Below are 16,552 nucleotides of genomic sequence, written 5' to 3' on the forward strand. Positions count from 1 at the left end.
GAGTTCATAGAAGATTTTATTTTTTTGTCACAAGTTAGCGGAAAATGACACTTTGTGAAAAAAAACAATTAAAATCAATTTCCGCTAACTTGTGACAAAAAAATAAAAACTTCTATGAACTCACCATACTCCTAACGGAATACCTTGGGGTGTCTTCTTTCTAAAATGGGGTCATTAGTGGGGTTCCTATACTGCCCTGGCATTTTAGGGGCCCTAAACCGTGAGGAGTAGTCTTGAAACAAAAATGACCTGTGAAATCCTAAAGGTACTCATTGGACTTTGGGCCCCTTAGCGCAGTTAGGCTGCAAAAAAGTGCCAATCGTGGTATCGCCGTACTCGGGAGAAGTAGTATAATGTGTTTTGGGGTGTATTTTTACACATACCCATGCTGGGTGGGAGAAATACCTCTGTAAATGACAATCTTTAGATTTTGTTTACACACAATTGTCCATTTACAGAGTTATTTCTCCCACCCAGCATGGGTATGTGTAAAAATACACCCCAAAACACATTATACTACTTCTCCTGAGTACGGCGATACCACATGTGTGGCACTTTTTTGCACCCTAACTGCGCTAAGGGGCCCAAAGTCCAATGAGTACCTTTAGGATTTCACAGGTCATTTTGAGAAATTTTGTTTCAAGACTACTCCTCACGGTTTAGGGCCCTTAAATGCCAGGACAGTATAGGAACCCCACAAATGACTCAATTTTAGAAAGAATACACCCCAAGGTATTCTGTTAGTAGTACGGTGAGTTCATAGAAGATTTTTTTTGTCACAAGTTAGCGGAAATTGATTTTTATTGGTTTTTTTCACAAAGTGTCATTTTCCGCTAACTTGTGACAAAAAATAAAATCTTCTATGAACTCACCGTACTACTAACGGAATACCTTGGGGTGTCTTCTTTCTAAAATGGGGTCATTTGTGGGGTTCCTATACTGCCCTGGCATTTTAGGGGCCCTAAACCGCGAGGAGTAGTCTTGAAACTAAATGTCTCAAAATGACCTGTGAAATCCTAAAGGTACTCATTGGACTTTGGGCCCCTTAGCGCAGTTAGGGTGCAAAAAAGTGCCACACATGTGGTATCGCTGTACTCAGGAGAAGTAGTATAATGTGTTTTGGGGTGTATTTTTACACATACCCATGCTGAGTGGAAGAAAGATCTCTGTAAATGGACAATTGTGTGTAAAAAAAAATTAAAAAATTGTCATTTACAGAGATATTTCTCCCACCCAGCATCAGTATGTGTAAAAATACACCCCAAAACACATTATACTACTTCTGATTACAGCAATACCACATGTGTGGCACTTTTTTGCAGCCTAACTGAGCTAAGGAGCCCAAAGTCCAATGAGCACCTTTAGGCTTTACAGGGGTGCTTACAAATTAGCACCCCCCAAAATGCGAGGACAGTAAACACCCCACAAATGACCCTATTTTGGAAAGTAGACACTTCAAGGTATTCAGAGAGGGGCATGGTGAGTCCGTGGCAGATTTCATTTTTTTTTTTGTCGCAAGTTAGAAGAAATGGAAACTTTTTTTTTTTTTTTTTGGGTCACAAAGTGTCATTTTCCGCTTACTTGTGACAAAAATTAATATCTTCTATGAACTCACTATGCCTCTCAGTGAATACTTTGGGATGTCTTCTTTCCAAAATGGGGTCATTTGGGGGGTATTTATACTATCCTGGAATTCTAGCCCCTCATGAAACATGTCAGGTGGTCAGAAAAGTCATAGATGCTTGAAAATGGGAAAATTCACATTTTGCACCATAGTTTGTAAACGCTATAACTTTTACCCAAACCAATAAATATACACTGAATGGGTTTTTTTTAATCAAAAACATGTTTGTCCACATTTTTCGCGCTGCATGTATACAGAAATTTTACTTTATTTGAAAAATGTCAGCACAGAAAGTTAAAAAAATCATTTTTTTGCCAAAATTCATGTCTTTTTTGATGAATATAATAAAAAGTAAAAATCGCAGCCGCCATCAAATAGCACCAAAAGAAAGCTTTATTAGTGACAAGAAAAGGAGCCAAAATTCATTTAGGTGGTAGGTTGTATGAGCGAGCAATAAACCGTGAAAGCTGCAGTGGTCTGAATGGGAAAAAAAGTGGCCGGTCCTTAAGGGGGGTAAAGCCCTAGGTCCTCAAGTGGTTAACATCCTGTGTTTACAAATTTGCTCCTGAGCTGACAGTTGAGAGTTCGAATTACAGTTGTGATTAGTCACGTGTGCGTTCGTTCTTTCTTTCTTTCTGTGTTTTCTTTCTGTCCTGTGCAAGAGTTTAGGTCCACTTTAAAAGCATTTTTTTCCACTGGCTGTGTAGTGATCCGAGTGTCCGATCACATGCGGTTTGCTGACAAGGGACGTGCTGTGAGGTAGGGCTGCAGCCGTTAGCCCTGCCTCCAGCAGCAGCAAAATCTACGACCAATTTGGTCGTTGATTTTGCGGGGGGGTTGGGGGTGAAGGGACCCCCGTTTAGCCGCGGGATAGTGGCGTTTTAGCAGGGGCACACGTGCCCCTGCTGAATATAAGCACTGAAGCGAGATTTATTCTCGCTTCAGTGTCTCTTTAAAACTTCAATAGTATAGTAAGAAAAGCGCACAAAAATGCAAACCGCTTGCGTTTTCGTTTTTAGGTGTGAATGGGGCCTTAGTGTACCTGATCTGTACAAATCTGAGACTGGAGTTGTGTTTACCTGCTCTTAACCCTGTTTTTATAGGTTCCGAATTGGCACATCATCTCTGAAGTGGTCTCTGTGTGTATTCATGATATTAAATAATATTTTCATACTATGCAGACTATGTAGATCTACATAAAAAAATGTGTTACTTAGAAAGCATGTGATGATTGAAATGAAAATCTAGTACCTGTACATAGCTTAAAGGGGAACTGCTGTGAAAATAGCAGAATGAATAAAATTGCTTATTGTTTTACAATATTCGTTTATAGATTTAGTCAGTGTTTGGCCATTGTAAAATATTTCCTCTCCCTGATTTACATTCTGAAATGTATCGCTGGTGGTGACATCTTTAGTTCTGCCAGGTGATCTGTGCGGAATGTTTGTTACTGAGTTCTCTGCACAGATGGAGATGCTGCTTGCTTGGCAACTGGAAAAAGCCGTTATTTCCCACAATGCAACAAGGTTCACAGACGGTACACTGTCAGGACCATGGTCATGACATCACACTGTGGGAGGGGTTTTGCCACAATTTCAGCCATACAGACCCTCCTGATGATCTATTCGAGAAAAGGTAAAGATTTCTCATGGGAAAGGGGGTATCAAATTGGGATGAAGTTCAGTCCTGGGTTACAGTTCCTCTGTAAGTCCCGGAAAGTAAAGGAGCTCATTAAAGGATACCTTAGTCCTGAACCAGATTGGAAATGCATGCCCTGTGTGTGTGGGAAGGTGTGCATAGGCTTACCGCATCTCCCGTGGCCTGGCGTTCAGCTGTAAACACTGTTCACAGGCCCAGATCAGCACAGGTGCATTATGCCCATGGGAGTACGTGCGCACTCCAATACCGCGTGCCTTCCAACAGGAAAACTTAGCCAGCGTGTGCTGCCACCAGGTACACAAGCGTACATACTGCGCATGCTCGCGCATTATGTCCGGGTCAGATAGCCTACCTCTTATCATGGGAGTGCGCGCGTACTCCTGTGGGCATAATGCGCCTGTGCTGGTAAGCCTTTGCACTCTGCCCCCACCACCACCTCACACACACGGCATCCATATCCGAATTGGTTCAGAACTAAGGTATCCTTTAAAACAGCATTTCTAAAACCTTTTTTGGCTGAAGAATCCTTAAAATTTTTTCAAATCCCAAGGAACCCCTGCATGAAAATGATGCTGAGAAACCGCTATTTTGATTGCAAACTTAAAATGTTTACTAATTAGCATTTTCTCACTACTAATGTCATGTATTATGTACAAATAATGTTGCACATATAAAGTGCACCAATTTACTACCCTAGCAAATGCAGTAGTCATCTTGCATCATAAATGCATTAATCAACCCCGTATACAATGTTGCAATCACCCCACATATAAATTGCAACAATCAACAGAGGCCACCAGTATGGGTAACCAGGTATAGGTGTTCCCAGTATAGATAATCAGACAGAGGTGTTCCCAGTATAGGTAATCAGACAGAGGTGTTCCCAGTATAGGTAGGCAGGAATGTGGGCCCCCAGTATAGGTAGGCTGGAATGGGGGCCACCACCAGTATAGGTAATCAGACATAGGTGTTCCCAGTAGAGATAGGCAAATGGGGACCCCCAATATAAGTAACCAGGCATAAGTGTTCCCAGTAAAGGTATCCAGGCATAGGTGTTCCCAGTACAGGTAATCGGACATAGGTGTTCACAGTATAGATCGGCCTACTGACATTTAAATCCCTAAATAATTTAGGCCCTGGATACATGAAAGATATGTTGCAGCTGCGTAGCAATCCCCGCATTCTCAGATCAACAGGTTCTAATAATCTAGTCATACCCAGAGTCCACTTGGAAACTTTTGGTCCCAGAGCCTTCTGTCATGCTGCCCCTACGTTTTGGAACTCCTTACCTCAACAGATCAGGACAGCTCCATCCCTGGACGTGTTTAAATCCAGACTGAAAACCCACCTGTTCAGTTTGGCATTTGCAGAAATATAACTTTTGTTGTGTGAATACTTCATCCTACTAATTACTGAATCTGAGAGAGCCTAAGCGCTTTGAGTCCTATGGGAGAAAAGCGCTATAGAAATGTTATTGTATTGTATTGTATTGTATATATTGTATAGGTAGGAAGAAATATGGACCCCCAATATAGGTAACCAGACATAGGTGTTTTCAGTATAGGTAGGAAGGAATTGGGACCCCAAATATAGGTAACCAGGCATAGATGTTTTCAGTATCGGTAGGAAGAAATATCGATCCCCAATATAGTTAACAAGGCATAGGTGTTTTCAGTATAGGTAGGAAGAATTAGGAACCCCCAATATAAGTGACAATGCATAGGTGTTTTCAGTATGGGTAGGAAGGAATAGGGACCCCCAGTTTAGGTATTAGGTAACCAGGCTGACACGCTACAGTGCACACTGTCACCCCTAACATACCCGGGGACTGCCTGGTTCTGTCTCCTCGGCCGTCTCCTGTTCACTTGCCATCTCGCTCGCTGCCTCCGTCTGCCACGTCCAACACGCTTCTCTCTTTCTGCATCACTGAAGGCGCCAAAACTGCCCTATGAGAGAGTGGCATGATGCACAGCGGATTGGATCAATCCGCCGGTCGCATCAGTAGGACTATTTTGCCCCACGAAAGGAGAAAGCGGGACCAATCTGTCCCGCAGAAGCAGTAAAACGCAGCGGAACCCCTGATGGGTTCTCACGGAACCCCGTTGAAAATCACTGCTTTAAAGTGAACATGAAACGGGCAGAAAAAAACCTTTTGACCCTTTTTATCTCTTTCCTGCTCTCAGAAGCCATTTTCTGCTAGGAAAGTGTTTTATTGGCCCAGTGCACACCAAAACTGCTAGCAGATCCTCAAAACGCTCGAGGTTTTTCGAGCAGATTTCAGAGCGATTCTAGGCATGTTTAGAGAGGTTTTCTAAACAGGCCTAGCGATTTTTGGAGCGTTTTTGTGTAGCAGATTACTAATATTGTTACAGTATAGCCGTTACTGAATAGCTTCTGTAACAAAAACACCTGGAAAACCGCTCTGATCTAGCGGTTTCCAGGGCGGTTTGAGCTTTTGCTATACTTTACATTGAGGCAGAAACGCTTCTGCAAACCGCAAAAGTGCTGCAGGACCCATGTTTGTGGTTTGTTAAATACCTCAAACCGCCGGTGTGCACCATCCCATTGAGATACATTAGCCAAGCGTTTTCACAGGCGGAAGCGGTTTGGAAAACGCTACAAAAACCGATCGGTGTGCACCAGGCCTTAGTTGGATTTTCTTATAAGTGAGGGTCACACTGTAGTCACTTCCTGTCTGAGTCAGGACTGAGTCAGCCACTTGCATACCTTATATTTAACTCTTTCAGGCAGAGAAATAAAAGTGAGGGTACGTTTCCACTTGAGCGGCGCGATTTGCTCGCGGAAAGCGCGTCAACGAATCCTCATGCGGTTGCGGATTCGTTGACGTTTCCATGCGGATTTTCACGCGGAATCGCCCGCGGTTTTAACGACGCGATTTTAACCATGTCAATGCCGGCAAACATTGACATGGGTTTTTAGACAAAATCGCACGCGGAAACGCCGGGAAAACCGCAAGATTAAAGAGCTTGCGGTTTTCCTATTTAATTACATTACCGACGATTTGCGTGCGGCGTGCGAATTCTGACGGCTCTGCTGTGCAGATTTTTTCTGCAGAGCGAGCCGCACATAATTCCTGACAAGTGGAAACGGCGCCATCCACTTACATTGGTTGAGCGAATCTGCATGCAGGAAACGCATGCAGATTCGCTCGAGTGGAAACGAGCCCTAACACAGCATAGTTATTTGTGTGCTAGGCAGATGTCTATCTCATCATGTCACATGTCACATCGGGTATCCTATAATATAAGAAACACATGATGTAGCTGCAAATGAATATTACATACTTACATACTAACCTCGCCGTCAGTTCCGCTCAACAGTAAAAAAGGGCGCAGGAGGCTAGTGGACAAATCGGGCGCCGCCATTCACTCCCATAATAAATATCGTTTACTGGCCGCCCAACAGGAAAAAAGGGCGCCGGAGAAAAATAACGTTTTAAAAGCGGCGCCCGGAGACATTTAATGTTTTATAACTGCTTCTCATGATTACACATTATTTAATGATTTATAAATTTTGAATATTTTTAAATGAAAAACAGTGCAATGTTTTTTTAAAACATTATTTTTAAACGAAAAACAGTACATTTTTTTTTGAAACGTTATTAATGCTTATCACAGGGGGGTCTTAGGTTTAGGCACCACCAGGGGGGGTCTTAGGTTTAGGCACCACCAGGGGGGTCTTAGGTTTAGGCACCACCAGGGGGTCTAGGGGTTAGGGGTAGGTACAGGGAGGGAGGTACAGGGAGGGTTACTTACTAATTTTTTTTTTAAACGTTATTATACATTTAACTTTTTAAACGGAAGATTAACGTTTTCACAATTGCCGATTTCATGCACATTATTTAATGATTTATAACTTTATAAAACATTATTTTTAAAAGAAATATATTACATTATATTTTTAAACGTTATCCATGTTTATCATTTAAAACCCCGCGCCCTTTTTTCCCAGCGCCCCTTTTGAACGTACGCCCTCTCAGAAGCTCACCATTTTCTTCTTACAGCGATCCCTTCCAGTTCTGACAATATTTAGTCAGAATTTAAATATACCAGTTTCTGTCAGTTATATATCAGCAGCTGTAAGTTACAAATGAATGTGCAAGGTAATGTCCATGTTTCCCTATGGCTCAAGTGAGTGATATTATAGTTTAACAGTGTGCTGACCAGGAAGCTGTTATGGAGTAATGGCCGGTTTTAAAACTGAGGATGGAGAATTCCATTGATCACAGTGTACAAATGGGATGCAGGAGAGAAGATAGAGATTGAGGAATGAACTACACAGGAGGTAAGTATGACCTGTGTATAGTCATTTTGACTTTATTTTCAGTTCAGGTTCTCTTTAAATCTAGTTTATTTACCAGTTCAAACGTTATTCAATTCTATCTGGTGCTTGTCATGCCTGCTATAGCGCACAAGTGACAGCAGAGGGCGATGTCTTCCTCTGTGAAGCAGCAGTGAGCCCTTTCTCTCTCTCCGTATCTCTTCCTCCTCTCCTCAGATCTGAGGTATCTCCTCTGGCTTATGCAGGTAATACGCAGGAAATGAAGGACAGAGCTAGGTCAGCATTCCAGCACAGGGTCCTCTACGTCAAGCATGGCAATGTTATTTTAAGCTAGTTTTCTTTATTTTGTGTAATTTCAAATCCCTACAGTCCTGGGGCCTTTAGGTCAAGGCATACATGGCCGAGGTCAATCAGTTGCCCAGAATTCAACTCCATAAAGAAAACTGTATGGAGTTTGGAACTTGCCCAATCCAGAGCCTCAAAAAGACCATTTTATTGGCCGAGGTCAAAAGGCCCATACACACGGGGCACAACTGTCGCCACAAACACGTGGCACGCGCATAGCTGAGCGACAGTTGCCCCGTGTGTATGACGCACGTGCCACGAACTGTCGCCGGATAGTGAAGTTGCTGTGTGAAAAGTTAAATCGCCGGCAACTTCTGTCTCCGCAACTGTCGCTAGTCCACCACGCGTACTGTGTGTGTATGCGGACTAGCGACAGACAAACGCAAGTGAATGGAGCTTCCGGCCGGGGGATGCTCCCTTCACAGACAGCTTCCGCCGCGTCTCTGCCTTTCTGGCGAGACGTGTGGATAGCTGTCGCTCCCTGGTCTCTCGGCTGCATGCAACAGGGGATACTTCCTGGTCTGCGGGTACACAGACGAATCCCAGAAGCTGTGCCATGCACAGCTATGGGATTTGCTGCCTCCCGCACGGGAAAATGCTGCAGTGTCAGCCGAATGGCTAGGATAAGCGATTTGGACGGCGGCAGCATTATCCCCTATGGCAGCGTTTCCCTGTGTGATTTGTTTGCGGTGAAAAACTGCAGATTCTGCCTGATTTCCGCAGCGGTGGAAACAAACCCTAAGCAAGAACGGGCCTACAAAGTGCAGAAGAGGAGGGAGAATTGGGAACCCAGCGGAAGGCGGGTGGGTGGAGCAATGAGTGTGATGGTAAGTACTTTTCTTCCTATAGGTCATTTTTATTGTGAATGTGAGGTTCTTTAACTTTAAAGGGAACCTAAACTGAGAAAGAAATGGATTATCCCTTGTAAAATAATACCAGTTGCCTGACTCTCCTGCTGATCCTGAGTCTCTAATACTTTTAGCCACAGCCCCTGAACAAGCATGCAGATCAGGTGCTCTGACTGAAGTCAGACTGGATTAGCCGCATGCCTGTTTCGGGTGTGTGATTCAGCCACTACTGCAGCCAAAGAGATCAGCAGGACAGCCAGGCAACTGGTATTGTTTAAAAGGAAATATCCATATCCCTCTCAGTTTAGGTTACCTTTAAGTAGGGGAAGTAAACTAAGAAAAAGAACCACAAAAACATGACAGAGAGGATCATCATGGAAACCCCAGCATGCTTTGCAAAAGAACATTATGGAGTAGAGCATGGCGATAACCATTTGTTACAAATGTTCTTTTGTTTACAAATTATTTTGATAAATGCTATAAAACTTGTTTTTGGACTATCACAAGAATTAAAGTGCGGAAAATATCATAAGTTCCCCTGGACACTCTTATAAGCTGGGTAAGGAAAAGATGCAGAAATCAGTTCCGCGGTGCGTTACAAACGGCGGTGTGGAGAATATGCTGTGCTCCAATCAGAATGTGTGTCCTAATTCATTATGGAGTGAGTGGGAAGCCAGATGATATGGGCGGGGCTAGCAAAGGCTTGCAGAGCCAATCGGACCTCACACTCTCACCTCATGACATCACCATAAAGAATGTGTGACAGGTGTAATTTAGGCACTTTGTACTTTAATGTCAGAAGAACAAGGAGAGGAGTTAATGTGGACCTTGCACAGGACAGAAGGAAAACAGAGAGTAATGCACCCTTTATGTATTTAGAGAGTTTAGCTAGTCTCATTCCCCTCATCTGTGACTAATCACCACTGTAATTTGATCTCTTAGCTGTGTCCGCTCAGATATTTCTGCTGCCTTGGCAGAGCAGCTAATTTGTAAACACAGGATGTTAACCCCATGTCTGCTTCCATGAAAGCAGGAAGTAGACACACTGCAGATTTATTGCAGGATTTGTGTCCGCTGTAACAAATAAATCTTTTTCTTTAAAAGTTATTATGCTGTTGCTTATCTTTTAGAGCAGAAAGGAAGTTCTGAGTAGAAGTTCTGAGTCTGCTGTAAACCAGGCATCTGCCATTCAACGCAAGCAGCCCACAGCTCAGTGCTTTATAAAGTTATCTGGTCATCAATTCGGTGGGATTCCTACACCTTACAACACCCATAGGAGCTGCGCGCTAGCTTTAGTTTTTTACTTCAGGTACCGTTTTGTAGTATTTTCAACACCTGCACTAATCCAGTGACCAACAAATAGGCTTTGGAGCTCCCAAAATCTGTTAGGGTTGATTCAGACCAATGGCTGAATGGAACATTAAACGCACCGTTTAGCCACTGATTGTGGCAGTCAAGCGGCCTTCATTTGCCAAACAATGTAACCGAATGGAAGCATTCTTACCATATGCGTGTCACCAGTTGACGCACGGTGCAGTTACCGCCTGATAAAGAAACCCATTGCATATAGCATCTAGGTCCGGCTAGCACTGGCTTGGATGCAGATGCAGTGGTCTATAGGCGCTCCCAGCTTGTGTACTCTACATTAAGGGCTTGCTGCAGGGCCGTACAACTCGGCACACAAGTGATTTCTTCCCATCCCCCCTTTTCTGCCCACCAACAGAGATTTCTATTGGTGAGCTCTGATTGCTGCTGCAGGCATTTGTTTTTTTCTTTATTTATTTTGTCTTTTATAATAAATTTTACTTCGCGGTCTAACAGTCTCCTAGCGGAGATTGGCTCCATCATTCAAGTGGGGGATGCATGCACATTGGTGCGCGATTCCCTGCAATCTTCCCCCCCAGGACTTCACGCCAATTGGTGTGGAGCGGTTGGCAAGTCGTTAAAAGGCACTTTTCGTGACTTGATCTGAGGAAGCGGGCTGTTTTCCATGAAACGTGTTATCATCATTCAACTGTCTGGTTCTATTAAAAGCTTTTTTTATTTAATTCAGTGGCGTTGCCCCTTTTTATTGATGTAAGCCATTGTTATTCACTGTTACGCTTTATTGCATACACCCAATTGGAGGCACCTCCTCCCTTACCCACTACAGTCCCCCCCCTCCCCCCCCCCCCCTTACATGGAGGGGCGGTCTGGTGCTCTTAGTTCCTTGAACTTGAACCTCTTTTTCTGGAGTGCAAACCCACATGAGACAAGATGCAAAGAACCTGAGACATCTCACTCCTCGTTCAATTGATTGTTCTGTCGATCCGAATTTCGCAACGATTCTTTTGGTGTGATTGGATTGGCTAACATTTAACCCTCGGTTGGTGGGCCAGAACGATTGTTTCCTATCGATCGCAAATTGGATTGTTAATGGGCATCTTAAGGCCTTTATCAGACAGGCAGCTGACAAGCGGTGAATTCACCTCCTGTCAGCTGCTCTCCTAAACCTGCCGGGCGGTGGTTAGGGCTCTTTCACATTAGGGCAGACTTTGTGCGTTAACGCAAACGGCAGCCGTTTGCATTAACCAAGGTAAGATGAAAGTCCATAGACTTTCATTTTACCTTTCACACTCGACGCTGCGTTTCGATGCGTTGCGGTTCCGACACACCCGGGCGCAGTTTTTCCTCCAACGCACCCGCGAGTCGGCGTTTTCCGTCGGGTTTAATTACCAGCTACCGCCGCTGATTGCGTCGCACCGCAGATACCCGACGACACGCCGCAGGCAGACAACGCGTGCAGGAGAACGGCTCCTGTTCACGTTGTCTGATGTGAAAGAGCCCTTAGCACTCGATACTGACCCTGGACAGCCAGCCTCCCCCAAGGAGTCACATCAGAGTGCAGCCATGCACAAACACGATATCTCGCGGTTCTCTGCCGCTGGGTAACGCCACCGTGTGTCAAGCGCTGATACTCGTAACGTTAAAAAGGCCATTGACCTGCATTGTTATTATACCTGAATGGCACTTGCGGGCGGCAGATGGGATGTTAAACTGCTCCACAAGCGCCTAGTTCAGCGGTCCCTCTGAAAGGGGCCTTAGGAGCTCTCTGAAATGGCTGGTGTGTTAAAGGATACCCGAGGTGACGTGACATGATGACATAGACATGTGTATGTACAGTGCCAAGCACACATACAACTATGCGGTGTTCATGTTTTACTTTCTCTGCCTGAAAGAGTTAAAAATCCGGTATGCAAGTGACAGTTTCTGTCCGGGACGGGACCGGGTCGGACTGGTCGACGCATTTTTGCTTGCGATTTGCCTTTCACGTTTGTTTTTAGTGCATTTGCCTTTTTAAATAAATAGTTTCCCTTTTTCAATAGAGTAAAATAAAGAATCATATTTTTTAAAATAAAAACACATGCAAAAATGCAGCCGTCTGCAACTCCATTGAAATACTGTACATGATGTGCGTTATACATGCATTTTTGCGAAATATGCGTCAAGTTCTGCATTTAGAAAACTGTTCATTGTAAAATGCACATGTAATGATCAGTGATGTATCTGATAACCAGAACGAGCTCTATCAGCACAATAGTCAGTACAGGAACATTTTGGAGTGGCCATCGCAGTCACCAGATTTAAATCCGATTGAGAACCTCTGGTGGGACTTAAAGAAAGCAGTTGCAGTGCAAGTCTAAGAATGTGACTGAACTGGAGGCTTTTGCCCATGAAGAATGAGCTAAGATACCCGTAGATCGCTGCAAGACACTTGTGTCAAGCTATGCTTCACGTTTAAATCCTGTTATAACTGGAAAAGGATGTTGTACTAAGTACTAAGAATGAATGACACTGGGGGGTTGAATAAAACTGATAATGATCTGAGCACAGAAAAGACATTTGTGGTTATTTCATTATAAATGTTATGTTATATTTGTCTGACTTACAAGTGCCTCTTCGATTTAATTGTAAACAAGATGACTGAAATGATCAAAATCAATGCCAAACTGGCCAAAACACTGAATTTCAGTGGGGGTTGAATAATTTTGAACACAACTCTATGTATCGTGCAATGCACGTATCGTAGCCTTGGGCCAATTTAGGAGGAAGCCAATTAACTTATCTGTATGTTTTTCGAATGTAGGAGAAAACTGAAGATCCCAGAGGAAACCCACGCAGACATGAGGAGTACATACAACCTCCATGCAGATAGTGCCTTGGCTGGGATGTGAACCAGGGACTCAGCACTGCAAGGTGAGAGCACTAACCACTACACTAGACCTTATTATTGGCAAAAATGCTAGCCTTTTCTGCAATGCTAGCGGTTCTGCCTAGTGTGCTCCTAGCCTCACAGTTCTTGTGTGCAGGGCTGCAGCTGTCTGTCACATGATTCTGTGATCAACCTGCATCTGAAAGGCAACAGGAAGCAGAAGTGGCCAGCCCAGCTCGCAGGGGATGTAGCAAACTGTGTGTGTGTGTGTGTCTGTGTCTGGATAGGATGGCTATATGGGCACATAAATGGCAGATGAAATTCAATGTTGACAAATGTAAAGTTATGCATTTTGGTCGTACCAATGGTCTAGCACCATACAAAATAAATGGAATACAGATGGGGACATCAAACTTGGAGAAGGACTTAGGAGTACTCATCGACAACAAGTTAAATAATCGTACTCAATGCCAAGCCGCTGCAGCTAAAGCTAATCAAATTTTGGGATGCATTAAAAGGGAAATACAAACTCGAGATGCTAGCATAATATTGCCCCTCTTTAACTCTCTAGTAAGGCCACATCTGGAATATGGAATTCAGTTCTGGGCACCACATTACAGGAAGGAGATTGCAGTTTTAGAGCAGGTGCAGAGACAAGCGACAAAATTGATACGTGGGATGGAAGGTCTCACTTACCAAGAAAGGTTAGATAAACTGGGTTTATTTAGTCTAGAGAAAAGACGCCTTAGAGGGGATCTAATTAACATGTATAAATACATCAGAGGGCAATATAAAAGCTTGGCGGATTAGCTTTTTGTCCCTAGGCCTTCTCAAAGGACTAGAGGACATGATCTGCGCATGCAGGAAAAAAGTTTTAGCCATTTATTTAGGAAAGAGTTCTTTACAGTAAGAGTGATTAAGATGTGGAATGCATTGCCACAGGAAGTCGTTATGGCAAACTCTATACCTGCATTTAAAGGGGGCTTAGATGCTTTCCTTGCGTTGAAAGACATCCATGGCTACTATTACTAGGTAATGCCCAATGATGTTGATCCAGGGATTTTATCTGATTGCCATCTGGAGTCGGAAGGAATTTTTTCCCTTTTGGGGCTAATTGGACCATGCCTTGTAAGGGTTTTTCGCCTTCCTCTGGATCAGCAGGGATATGTGAGGGAGCAGGCTGGCGTTGTACTTTGTTCTCTGGTTGAACTCGATGGACGTATGTCTTTTTTCAACCCAAATAACTATGTAACTGTGTATGTGCGCTGTGTGCGTGTCTGTGTGCGCGCGTGTGTTTGTTTGTGGGTGCATATGCGTTTGTGTGCGTGTGTGCACACGTGTGTGCGTCTGTGTGCAAGCGAGTGTGCATGCGCGCGCGTGTGCGTGCATGTGCGCGCGTGTGCGTGCATGTGCGCGTGTGTGTCTGTGTGCGCGCGCGTGTGTGTGTGTGTGTGTGTGTGTGTGTGTGTGTGTGTCTCTGTCTGTGTGTGTCTCTGTCTGTCCGTCTGTCTGTGTGTGTCTGTCTGTGTGTCTGTCTGTGTCTGTGTGTGTGTGTGTGTGTGTGCTTGTGGAGTAATGCGGATGAGGCAAGCTCTCGTGGTCTGTCCCGCGGCGAGGGGGCGCACAGTAAATCTATTCAGCGAGTACAAAACTCTCTATTGAGGGGATTTTGCACGGAAATGGTTTGGGTAGGAGTATGATCGAATATGTGACACGTTTATAATTCTACACCTCCCTCAATCGGATTTACCAAGCTTCAGACGTGAGAATTGGGATTGTTCTGTCGCTCGGCCGGGACATGGCGGCCGCCCGTGTCCTCTGCGATCCCACCCTCACACTTCCTATCAATTCCGGAAGATTGACCAAAACTGTCTCCCTGACTAATTGACTAAAACTGGGGAATGCAGCAGGTCAACCCAATCTCGGTCAGTTTTTAACTTACAGGACATAGGAGGCAAAGAAATAAATCTATCTTTATTTACCTGGGGCTTCCTCCAGCCCCTAGAAGTCACATGTGTCCCCTCGTCGCAGCTCCTCTCCTGGGTCCCACTAGCAGCCTCTGCAGTATTGCTGACTCATCCAGGTCATCCCTGATGAGTCGGTGTCTTCTGCACGGGCGTGTACTCACGTCTTCGGGAGCATGCTGTGTCTGTGCGGTACACTCTTGATGACGTGGGCACGTTCACAAGCCCATGCATGCGCAGAAGACACCGACCCATCGAAGGTCGGCGATACTGCAGAGGCTTCCAGCGGGAGACTGGAGAGGGGCGGAGCTGCAACAAGGGACACATGTCTAGGGACTGAAAGAAGCTCCAGGTAAGTAAAGATAGATTTATTTCTTTGCCTCCTATGTCCTTTAAAGGACACCTGAAGGGAGAGGGATAACAGGCATGCAGCTAGTCTTGTCAGATCTGACTTTAAAGTCTGAACCACTGAAACACCTGATCTGCTGTATGCTTGTTCAGGGGCTATGGCTAATAGTATTAGAGGCAGAGGATCAGCAGGGCTGCCAGGCAACTGGTATTGCTTAAAAGGGAATAAACATGGCAGCCTCCATATACCTCTCTCTTCAGTTCCCCTTTCAGTCTTCAGTCTTCAGAGCACCTGATCTGCTGCATGCTTGTTCAGGGTCTAGGGCAGCCTTTGTCACCCTTTGTACCCAGGAGGAACCCTGCAAACTAAACGTGTAAGAGGCAGACAATCAATAGGACAGCCGGGCAACTTGCATTGATTAAAAGGTAATGAATGTCAGCCTACATATCCAAGTCACTTCAGGTGTCCTTTAAAACAGAATGAGATTGTGTGGTGCAAGGTGGTAAATCGGGCACTAGTCCACTTTTGATTTCTATTCATGGAGAGATAGATTGTTTGCCAGATTGGGAGGCAAGCGGTGGCATAGTAATAGGGGGTGCAGAGGTTGCGACATCACCGGGGCTCTCCCTCAACTGCGCTATTAGCTCTTAATTGTCCTGTGCTGGTAATAATCACTTCTATAGGTGTTTTGAATAGCAGTAGTCATTAACAAATTGACTCGATTGAGTCAGACATACTGCACTATTGGACTGTCGTCCTTTTGTCTTTTCTCCAGGGTGTCAAGACACCCCCACTAATGTGTAGTAGGAACAAGGCCTAAAAAAATACAATTCTGCTATATATTTATTTTCTTAATGTCGCATAAAAATACTTACATGCTTCTGAGATAAAGGGAGGGGGGACAGAGGCGCTCAGTGTGGTTTTGACGCTGATAAGCTGTATGCTCCTTTTTGATTGGCCTGATGAAGCGGGATTGAGCCTGTGAAACGCATTGCCTATTTTTACTGTGGAGTATAAATAAATTGTTGTTTGACTGTTGATGCCACAGTCCTTCCTTTGTTTGCCTGCATGGATGGGATAGGCCCACCACTGCCCCATCGGTTTTAAGCTCGTTTAAGTGACTTTTATTCTATTGGCTCCTCTGGAAAGCTTCTACATATTACATGCTTCTGAGAACTTCACTTGCAGATCAGGGGTGTATATATACGCCCTCTATATTTTCCACAGCCGCACGCGCGTCCTCGTCACTGTCCCAGTCTGAGATCGGTG

General features: G+C 44.5%; 1 protein-coding gene across 1 annotated transcript in view; it reads left to right on the top strand.

The window, feature by feature from the left end:
• The first annotated feature begins 7,793 nt into the window (after positions 1 to 7,793).
• The window catches only part of BTBD17 (BTB domain containing 17), a 530,053-nt gene continuing 521,294 nt past the window's right edge, over positions 7,794 to 16,552 (top strand). Inside the window, exons 1-2 of the mRNA XM_068263563.1 lie at positions 7,794 to 7,830; positions 12,905 to 13,014. The gene's annotated coding sequence lies outside the window, so the exon portion shown is untranslated. The remainder of the gene's footprint in view (positions 7,831 to 12,904; positions 13,015 to 16,552) is intronic.

This window comes from Hyperolius riggenbachi, chromosome 12 (genome assembly GCF_040937935.1).
Source record: "Hyperolius riggenbachi isolate aHypRig1 chromosome 12, aHypRig1.pri, whole genome shotgun sequence".
NCBI classification, from domain to species: Eukaryota; Metazoa; Chordata; class Amphibia; order Anura; family Hyperoliidae; genus Hyperolius; species Hyperolius riggenbachi.